General features: G+C 39.0%; 1 non-coding gene across 1 annotated transcript; it reads right to left on the bottom strand.

Annotated features, from left to right (window-relative positions):
- Window positions 1-335: 335 nt before the first annotated feature.
- On the bottom strand, window positions 336-440 carry LOC143543993 (small nucleolar RNA R71). Its single transcript, XR_013137176.1, has one exon. It is a non-coding gene; the product is annotated as a small nucleolar RNA R71 (small nucleolar RNA).
- Window positions 441-9,822: the final 9,382 nt, after the last annotated feature.

Consider the following 9,822-nt stretch of genomic DNA (forward strand, 5'->3'; position numbering starts at 1 on the left):
CTCGATGGCTACGGCAACGGTGTTACAGAGCCCAAGATTACCGTGAGTTTCAAGATCAAGTCGAGTATTATTCATATGGTCGAAAATTCCGTTTCTTTCCATGGCCTCTCAAACGAGGATCCTCATTCTCATGTTGCGCATTTCCTCTGATTATGTGCGACATTCAAGATCCAAGGGTGTACGGACGATGCCGTGAGACTCCGACTTTTTCCGTTCTCACTTCGCGGGGCTGCCTTGGAGTGGTTAAAGGCACTCCCTTCCGGTTCCATCACCACTTGGAACCAATTGGTTGAGCAGTTTCTTCTTCAGTACTTCCCACCTGATAAAACTGCAAGATACCGGGCAAAAATCACTAGTTTTCGTGTTGATGATGATGAGTCACTTCATGCTGCATAGGAGAGGTTCAAGGGCTTGTTGAGAAAATGTCCTGATCACTGTTTGAGTCGTGTTCTTCAGTGTCATACGTTCTTTGACGCTTTATCCGGAGCACAGAAGCAGGCCGTTGATCAGGTTGCGGGAGGAGATTTCGGTAGGTGTACTCCCAATGAGGCATTGGATGTCTTGGAGCGAGCTGCTAAGAAGAGTTTTGCATATAATCCTCCTCGTAGTATTCCTTCCACTAAGGGTGTTCTTCATGTCGATTCTAATACTCTTGTTTCCGCTCAGTTAGAAGCCTTGACCAAAAGATTTAACCAGAGGCAATCCGATCTGGCTAAGTCTAGCTCTCTTTGTGGGGTGTGTGACGGGAAACACCAGACCAGTCAGTGCCAGCAGGCCATGGTGGTGGAGGATGTTGACTTTATGGGCCGCCAAAACAATGCCTATAGCAACTCCTATAACCCGGGATGGAGAAACCACCCAAATTTCAGCTGGAAAGATTGTGGTAGCAGTCAAAATCAAAATCAAAAGCCACCGGGATTTGACCGAAATCCAAATACCATAATCAACCCCCAGAACGAATCTTACCAGCAAAAGCCTCAGTTTCAGGGTTCCAGCAGTAGTGGTCAGTTTAGTGGTGGGTCTAGTGTTGAAAATCTTTTGACTCAGCTTTTGGCTAAAACCGAGACCTCAAACAAACTGGCTGAACAAAGGAACCTGAAGATTGATGAGACTCTCCAGAGACACGATCTTGAGTTGAGGAATTAGAAAGCGTCCATTCAGACCATTGAAAAGCAGGTTGGACAGATTGTTCAGCTCCTCTCTACGAGACCACAGGGTAGCCTTCCGAGTAACACCGAGATTAATACGAATGCTGAGGCTAAGGCAATTACCCCGAGGAGTGGTAGATCCACCATTCCTGTTGATGCATCGGTTTCCACACCAAAACCGATTGCCGATGAGATCAAGACTGAGACTCCTGGTGAGGTGCACCCGAGGTTAACCCCAGAAAGTACTGTACAAACCAGTGAACCAGTCAGGACTTATGTTCTCCCATTCCATACCCAGGCCGTTTGAAGAAGTAGAAGATGGAAAAACAGTACGGGAAATTCTTAGAACTTTTTAAGCAGCTTCACATTAATCTTCCGTTTCTCGATGCGTTGAAAGAAATGCCTAATATGCTAAGTTTCTGAAAGAGGTCCTCTCGAATAAGAAGAAATTAGAGGAGCTTTCTTGTGTGACTTTGAATGAGGAGTGTTCAGCGGTTCTTCAAAATAAACTGCCCAAAAAAATGACCGATTCGGGCAGTTTTACCATTCCATGTTTGATCGGTAGTTTGTCGGTTAGTAACGCTTTTGCCGACCTAGGTGCTAGCATTAATTTGATGCCTTATTTTGTTTTTGAAAAGCTAGACCTGGGTGAGCCTAAGCCTACTTGCATGAGCATTCAGCTTACCGACTGCTCAGTGAAATGCCCGATAGGTATAGTTGAGAATATGCTTGTGAAAATTGACAAATTTGTTTTCCCTGTTGACTTTGTGATCTTGGACATGGATGAGGATAAAAATGTACCACTCATCTTAGGTCGTCCTTTCCTAGCCACTGCTAGAGCTCTCATTGATGTCTGTACTGGCAGACTCACTCTTAGAGTTGGAGAAGAGGAGGTGACCTTCGATATTGGGAAATCTATGCGCCATCCACATGATCATGATGACGTGCTCTACATTGATACCATCGATTATTGCGTCTGTGAGCACATACAGGACACATGTAAGGAGGACTCTTTGGATACTCGGTTGTGTGTTGGAGGGATTTCTGACTTGGTCAGTTGACCTCTATTTGAGGAGTTGGTCTGTGGTGTGGATCACGATCCTCCTGAGTGTTTAGAGAGGATTGAGGATGTTGATCGCGTTGCTGAGCCTAAGGCAAAACCTTCTGTTGTGGACCCACCATCTATCGAGCTAAAGGAACTCCCGTCCCATTTGGAGTATGCCTTTTTGGAGGATGGGTCCCGCTTGCCTGTTATCATTTCTGCTAGTTTGTCTAGCGAGGAGAAGGTGAAGTTACTCACGGTTCTGAAGAGGCATAGGCATGCGATCGCCTGGAAGATCATGGATATAAAAGGGATCAGTCCATCCTTTTGTACCCATAAGATCTTGATGGAGGAGGAGTATAAACCAGTGGTGCAGCACCAACGGCGTCTCAACCCTAATATGCAAAACGTTGTGAAGAAAGAGATCATCAAACTACTCGATGCTTGATTGATTTATCCGATCTCTGATTCCCCATGGGTGAGCCCGGTCCAGGTCGTCCCGAAAAAGGGCTGTATGACGGTTGTTGTGAATGAGAAGAACAAATTGATTCCTACGTGTACCGTCACGAGATGGAGAGTTTGCATTGACTACCACAAACTCAACGATGCCACGAGGAAAGATCATTTTCCGCTCCCATTCATTGACCAGATGTTGGAGCGACTGTCGGGAAAGATGTACTATTGCTTTCTTGACGGTTTCTCGGGATACTTTCAGATCCCCATCTCTCCTGAGGATCAGGAGAAAACGACATTCACATGTCCTTATGGCACATTCGCCTACTGGCGGATGTCCTTTGGACTGTGTAATGCCCCAGCCACGTTTCAAAGATGCATGGTGGTGATTTTTCATGATATGATCAAGGACTCCATGGAGGTTTTCATGGACGACTTTTCTGTTTTCGGGAGTTCTTTTGATCATTGTTTGAGAAATTTGGAGAGAATGTTGGCCTGATGTGAGGAAGCCAACCTTGTTCTTAATTAGGAGAAATGCCACTTCATGGTGAAGGAGGGCATTGTGTTAGGTTATAAGATTTCACAGGCAGGGCTTGAGGTTGATCGAGCCAAAATTGATACCATTTCGAAGCTTCCGCCACCAAACTCGGTGAAGTCTATTAGGAGTTTTCTCGGTCACGCGGGATTCTATCGGCGATTCATAAAGGACTTTTCCCAAATCGTCCGCTCGATGACGAAAATCCTTGAGAGAGATGCCCCATTTGTTTTCTCCTCCGAATGTCTTCGGGCATTCGAGCTTTTGAAGTAGAAATTGGTGAATGTCCCTATCATGGTTGCCCCCGACTGGTCCTTGCCTTTTGAGTTGATGTGCGACGCGAGCGACTTTGCAGTCGGGGCTGTCTTCGGCAAAAGCGGGATAAGCATTTTCATCCGACTTATTATGCAAGTAGGACGCTGAACGATGCGCAGGAGCATTACACGACCACTGAAAAGGAGCTCCTTGCTGTTGTCTTTGCATTCGATCAATGAATGATGAAATGTAATTACACATGTCATACCCAAGCCTCTCTTTAACTGATCACAGTGGTCTTATGAAATATGTGTCAACTTTTAATTTTCATTGAGTCAAGAAAAGCTTCATAGAAGAGCAAGAAAAAGAAAAACAAAAGTCAGAAAAGGAAAAAGAAAACAAAAAAGAAAAAGAAAAAATCAAGAAAAAGAGTCAGAAAAAGAGTCCTAGGAATTTTTAACTTCTGCTTTATTTCTTCATTTATTTTGGTTCAAGCCTTGGACTTTCTCTGTTTGTAGTCATACAAGATTTGATTGTTAAGGCCCTGAATCTTCTGCTTTATTTTAATTTTTCTAGATCTAGTCAAGTGTGCAAAGCACAAAGTGTCGAGTGTACAAAGTACAAAGTTTCAAGCATGTTAATAAGAGTACTGTGATCAACTAAGAAAGGTTTAAGTCAAGTTGAGGTGATATGTCAACACAAACTAGGCCCGAGATTTGATGGAATCAGTAACATGTCTGATTAAGTGGGGACCACATAAGTACCGTGCCTAATTGAACATTTAATGTATCACGTTAACACCAAAACACTTGTCAAGTTAAACAGGTATACAATATCTACAATCGATGATGAATTTGTGTCACAATAAAATCAAAATGGAAACGCGATCTAGGACTTGCAAATCGATATGATTCCATGTGGAGATCATTCTTATAAAATGATTAATTAAGCCAATATAATTACTTATGTAAATTAAATTCAATATTAATCTTAATTTTAAATATGTTTTAAATTTTGTTTTTGTTTTCTAAAAATATTACTCACCTTGGTGGTTTAATATTTTATATTTTATTTTTAATTTTATTTCAGTTTTATTTTTCTTTTATTTAATTCTAATATTATGTTTATCTTTATTTTACTTTACTTTACTTTACTTTTAGTTTATTTTAAGTTTCAAATTACTTTTATTTTGTTTAAGTTTACTATGTCAAGGAGATCGTCAGTGCAAAAGTTATCAGTTACGGACCGACAAAAGTAAATTAAGAAAAATAAACATAGTGCTTGGATTCGGTGGGTAAATGTTTTTTGGGTTTGAAAATGCAAATATTTTTAAAGACCGAGGACCGAGAGTGTATTTTCAGTGAATACTCGCGATGTTTTGACCTTATCGCGAGATAGGCTGACCCTATATATAAAGGCAACCTAACTTCTCTTTCACTATTCACCAACACATTTCACTTTTCACTCTATCTTTTCTCTCTCTTACTTATCCTCTCAAACCCTAACCATCTTCAAATCTTCAAAGATCCGGCCACTCTTTATCATCTTTGATGATGAATCCGGAACCCGCACCCTCGGTATAACTTCAAAAGCAACATCGAGCATCCATTCATCTATGTTTTTGGGTTCTCGTGGATTGAGACGGCGGTTCAGACGAACCATCGGCTAGATCTAAGAACATATCTTCAAATATGTTGTCATAATCTTGAATGTAAACTGTTATTAGGCATCTAGAACTTGTAAATCATCATTATTTGTTAGTTTTAGGTTTGGTTTTTTTGTAAAGTTTGTAGATCTAGGTTTGTTCGAGGTTTTCAAGGTTCAATTGACCAAATAAACCAAAGGGGCTTTGACCCAAACTCTCCAGAAACCTAATTCGGGTCTAGACAATCGTGTGAAAAGGAAAAGGGATGAAAATAGGCAAATATGGGTTTTTCGCATGAAATGTGTTTCGCTTCAAATGACCATGAGAAGCGAAACAACTCTTTGTTTTGCTTCGCATAACCATGCGATGCGAAACAACTATATGTTTTGCTTCGCATGACCATGCAATGCGAAATAGGATTCATGCGAAAAACTTGTACTTAGCAAAATTCTCAGAAATTTGAGACTGAGGCTACTGGACTGTTTTGGACTTGAAATATTGGACTGTCTCGGACAAAATTGAGCTGATTAACCTCATATATTGGACTAATCAACTTATAAATAATCTTTTATGGACTTTTCAACTTATTAAAACTAAAGTGTACATAATTAATCAACTATAAGTAAATACTTAACTTAAATATTGTGTAAAAACTTAAGGATCTTGTATATTGATCAGTTTTGTCTAATTATACTTCTCATGATCTTATGGTCTGATTTCAGGGAAATAATAAATTATGTGCTCTCGGGCTTCCTAAAGCCAAAGATGAAAAAGTATTCACTTCCATGGTCAAAGGGCTAAGACAATCACCCCTTGCACATGCCATTACTGCCAACCCAACTATTTATTCCAAATGGGTGTTGGATTTCTGGGCTTTTGCCAAAGTTGCTGATAATTCTGTCTTTCACTACCAAGGTTTCCGGGAAGGAATTGACAATAACTGAAAGGGATATAAGACGGGTGTTAAAGATTGCTGACGAGCCAGACTATACATATGAGAAAGGTGACAGGGCGAAGTTGAAAGATTTTGTGACACAGATGGATTATGACACCGAGTGGAGGAGCTTAGAGAAGAAACACCTCCCACCATATTGGAGATTTCTTTTTCACATCGTGACTCACTATTTTTCTGATATACGTGGCGGGTTTGATAGTATGCGAGTTGATTGGGTACGAATTATGTATGCTTTGACAACATGGGAAAAGTTCAACTATTCGAGAAGACTATTCTTGTGCATGTTGGCGAATGCAAAGAACGACTCTACATGGCTTATGTACCCGAGGTTTATGCAGATGTTGCTGGATGGCATGATTCCTGATGCCCCCATGCCACCCCATAAGAAAGCTAAAGACAAGAAGTCCCTTCCAGAGCCTTATCATGTTAATGAGATCAAGCTGTCAATCTTCGGTGTTTTGTTGAGCACCAAAGGGAAGGGACATCAATATGAGGGACCAAGGCCGGGTCCTAAATTTGGGTTGTTTGAGGAAACAGAGCCTGCTGGGGATCAGGCTTCTGTTGAAAGTGGAGAGATTTCTGAGCCAGAGGTTGAGGCTAAACAAGCTGACTCGTCTGATGAGGCAGCTGAAGACAGAATGATGTGCTCTAAATTAAATATAAATAAAATAAGTGTCTCCTACATTTTAAATTAATTTTGAGCTAGTTTTTATTAAATTCTACTTGATCTGGTTCGTATTTAAAATTAAATGTTTTAAAGTGTAAAGGAGCTCAAATGATTAAAATTAGATCAAATCTCTAATTGACTTAATTTAAATTTACTTTATTATTTATGAATTGCATTAATATATGAATTAAACTACAATTTCGTTTTTTTTTATGCAGTTTGAAAGATTATGACTTTGAATGCAACTAGTTGATGGACTTTAAAGAATTATTGAAAGATAAATATGGAAAAATTTGTAATGTAAATACCAATGGGATTTATTTCCCTCTGGCCACAATATTAAACTAAATATAACTACAATAAATGGTCATTTAAATGGAGGTTTCAAGAAAGCCATTAGTGGGCCGGAGAGAAGTTTAAAGAAACACATTGATTGGCCTACAAGAAAGTAAAGAACGTGTTCACATATTTCAGGGACATCGAAATAATGAAGACAGGAGTTGGTGGTTTTATTTATGGCTGAGGGGGCAGCCGCAGCAAGAAGAAGAAAAACCTTGGTTCGAGTAGAGAGCGTTCGGATTTAACACCTACTCATCCAAACATCATTATTATTTGGTTCAAATTTATTGTTTTCGTCATGAATTCATTAATTGAACTTATCTATTTTGGTTTGTTCTTGAGTATGGTTGTTGGCTAAACCCCTAGACCACCTAGGTTTATGATGAACTTTTGTTGACGTTTGATTTTAGTTTGGATTCTGTTTTTGTTATGGTTAATGATTAAGTAAGAGGTTTTATGTTTTTTTCATTCGATGCATATGTGTGCTTAGGATTGTTTGACGAGTTTTATTGTTTCACGGTTTTCTTGGTTATTGTCTGTCATATGATCGGATTCTACTATGTGTTTTTGACTAGTTTATGGTTGATTTGCAATAAAGTCATAGGAACAATATTAATAAATCAAATAAACCTAAATGTGATGCTAATCTAAATAGCTGAGAGGTGATAGATTATATGATAAGTGATGTGTTGTAAAACACTCGTATTTTCCGCACGTTTTATCTACGTATTATATTATATTTTATATGTTTTAACTCGTTTTAGATGGGGTTTACATACATTTATTAATCTTGTAGGTTTTGGGTAAAAGAAAGGAAGAAACCGGGACTTTTCGAGCATTCTACGAGCATTTTACGCATACGTTTTCAAGTAAACAACTCAAGGCCCGACCCGTATGCATCATGGAGGCCCAAGACCATATTATATTATATTATATAAAAAAATAAAAACCCTAGGGCTAAAAGGAGGTTCCGATCGGCAGAAGTAGGAAGAAAAGAAAAAGAGAAAAAGTTTTTTTGGAGCTAGGGTTTGATCGTGTAGCGGCTAGGGAAGGAAGAAGACACAAGAACCAAGCCTCGGGAAGGTTTTTCATCAGTTGTAGCAGCCAAGAACAGCCCGAAATTCATTCATATCCTTACATCTTTTTCATTGTTCATATACTTTGATTTACTTGTTCAATTGATTAGTAGTTTTGCAATTACTTGAGAGATTGACTTGTTATTGATTAGTATTGGTTATTGAATGTTTGAATTGATGTTTAAGATGAGTTTAATGATGCTTTTATTTAATGTTCATGGCTGTCCAAAGATGATTATTGGCTAAACTTGTTAGTTCTACCTAGGAATGATGATTCTTGTTAGTGTTTGATGAGCTTGTTGGATTGTTTGATTGATAGACTTTAATTGTTATTGTAAAGTTTGATTTAGACATGAAATAAGTTGTGTTTAAGGACTGGAAATTTTAGTGATTCATTGCATAAACCCCGTGTGTTGATTGATTAGTTTTGTATTGATTGATCGGTGCATTGTTTGATTCTAGACTTTGTGTTTAGGGTTTGTTTGCGGTAGGAACAACCGTAGGGTTTTGTTGCGTGATTATTTGGATTAAGTACAGCGGTTAAACACCTTTCTTGAGACCGAGAGGTGATAGGAAGTTAGGGTTGTCTCATTGCCTTTGCATGCTAGAATAAGGATTGCGCGAGAGCGAGTTCGTTTCTTGTCAGGTTTAGGAGTTTTGAGCGACTAGTTGATCTATTTTAGTTTAAGTTGAATTGTTCCTCTATCCTTGGTTGTGTAGTATTCATTGCCATTAGGGTCGAGTGTTGGTGAGACCGAGAGGTGATCCTTCATTAGAACACGTTAGCAATTGTTTCCCGGTTTGGTCGTTTTAGCCGATTTTGAGTAGTTTAGGCTTGTTGAGTGAGACCGAGAGGTGATCCAGTGAGCCCGAGCGATCCTTAGTCGTGTCATCTTTAGGGACCGGTGTCTTGAAGTCATTCAATCTATTAGCTTGTTAGGCCTACAATTTGATTCAGACCTAGGTAGACGTTTTTCTCCATTCCTAAGTTAACACAGTTAGTTTTCCGTTAAGTTTTCTATTTTTGGTAAGTTTTGTCAGTCAGTCTAGTTAGTTCAGTTAAGTATTTAAAAATCAAAAATCAATATAATTATTATTCTAAGGTAGGTCTTGTCTAGGGTTAGTGATCTTTAGCGTTCTGACGTGTCCACGTGTTCGATACTCGGACTTCCTAAGTCTATACTACTTGCGATCGGTACACTTGCCGGTTGTGTGTGGTTTTAGGATTTTCGTTTTAATAGTAAAGCTTAGTTGTGAGGGTCATATTTATAGGGTTATTAGACACACATCAATAAGTCTTGGTTGTTTAAGATTGCTAGATTTAGTTCTTCGTAAGGAGTCCGTCTAGGTTTGATTTTTCAACCTTGTTTATCTAGTCGAGTGAATACTTTAAACTACCTTTGATTTCCGCGTTGTAAGGTAGGATTTCTTATAGAGGTACTTATCATAAAATAAGTTAGTGACCGTAAGGGAGTCTAATTAAACTGGTATTTTTAAGAACTTAATAGAAATCCATAGGTGTCGTCTTGAGAAAGGTCAGGGGTCCTATTTAGGTTTTCTTAAGTGTTGATTTTATGATCCCAGTTCCATAACATGCATTTTCCAACTAATTGACAATTGATACAATAGGGATTCTAGCCTAGGTGGTTGCTCATCATCATCTGAATTAAGCCCAAGTTCTAAGTTTAGTCGTCTTTAGTTTTAGTG

Source organism: Bidens hawaiensis, unplaced genomic scaffold (assembly GCF_021521415.1).
Source record: "Bidens hawaiensis isolate Kalapana, Puna unplaced genomic scaffold, B.hawaiensis_p1.1 tig00013397_1, whole genome shotgun sequence".
Taxonomy (NCBI): domain Eukaryota; kingdom Viridiplantae; phylum Streptophyta; class Magnoliopsida; order Asterales; family Asteraceae; genus Bidens; species Bidens hawaiensis.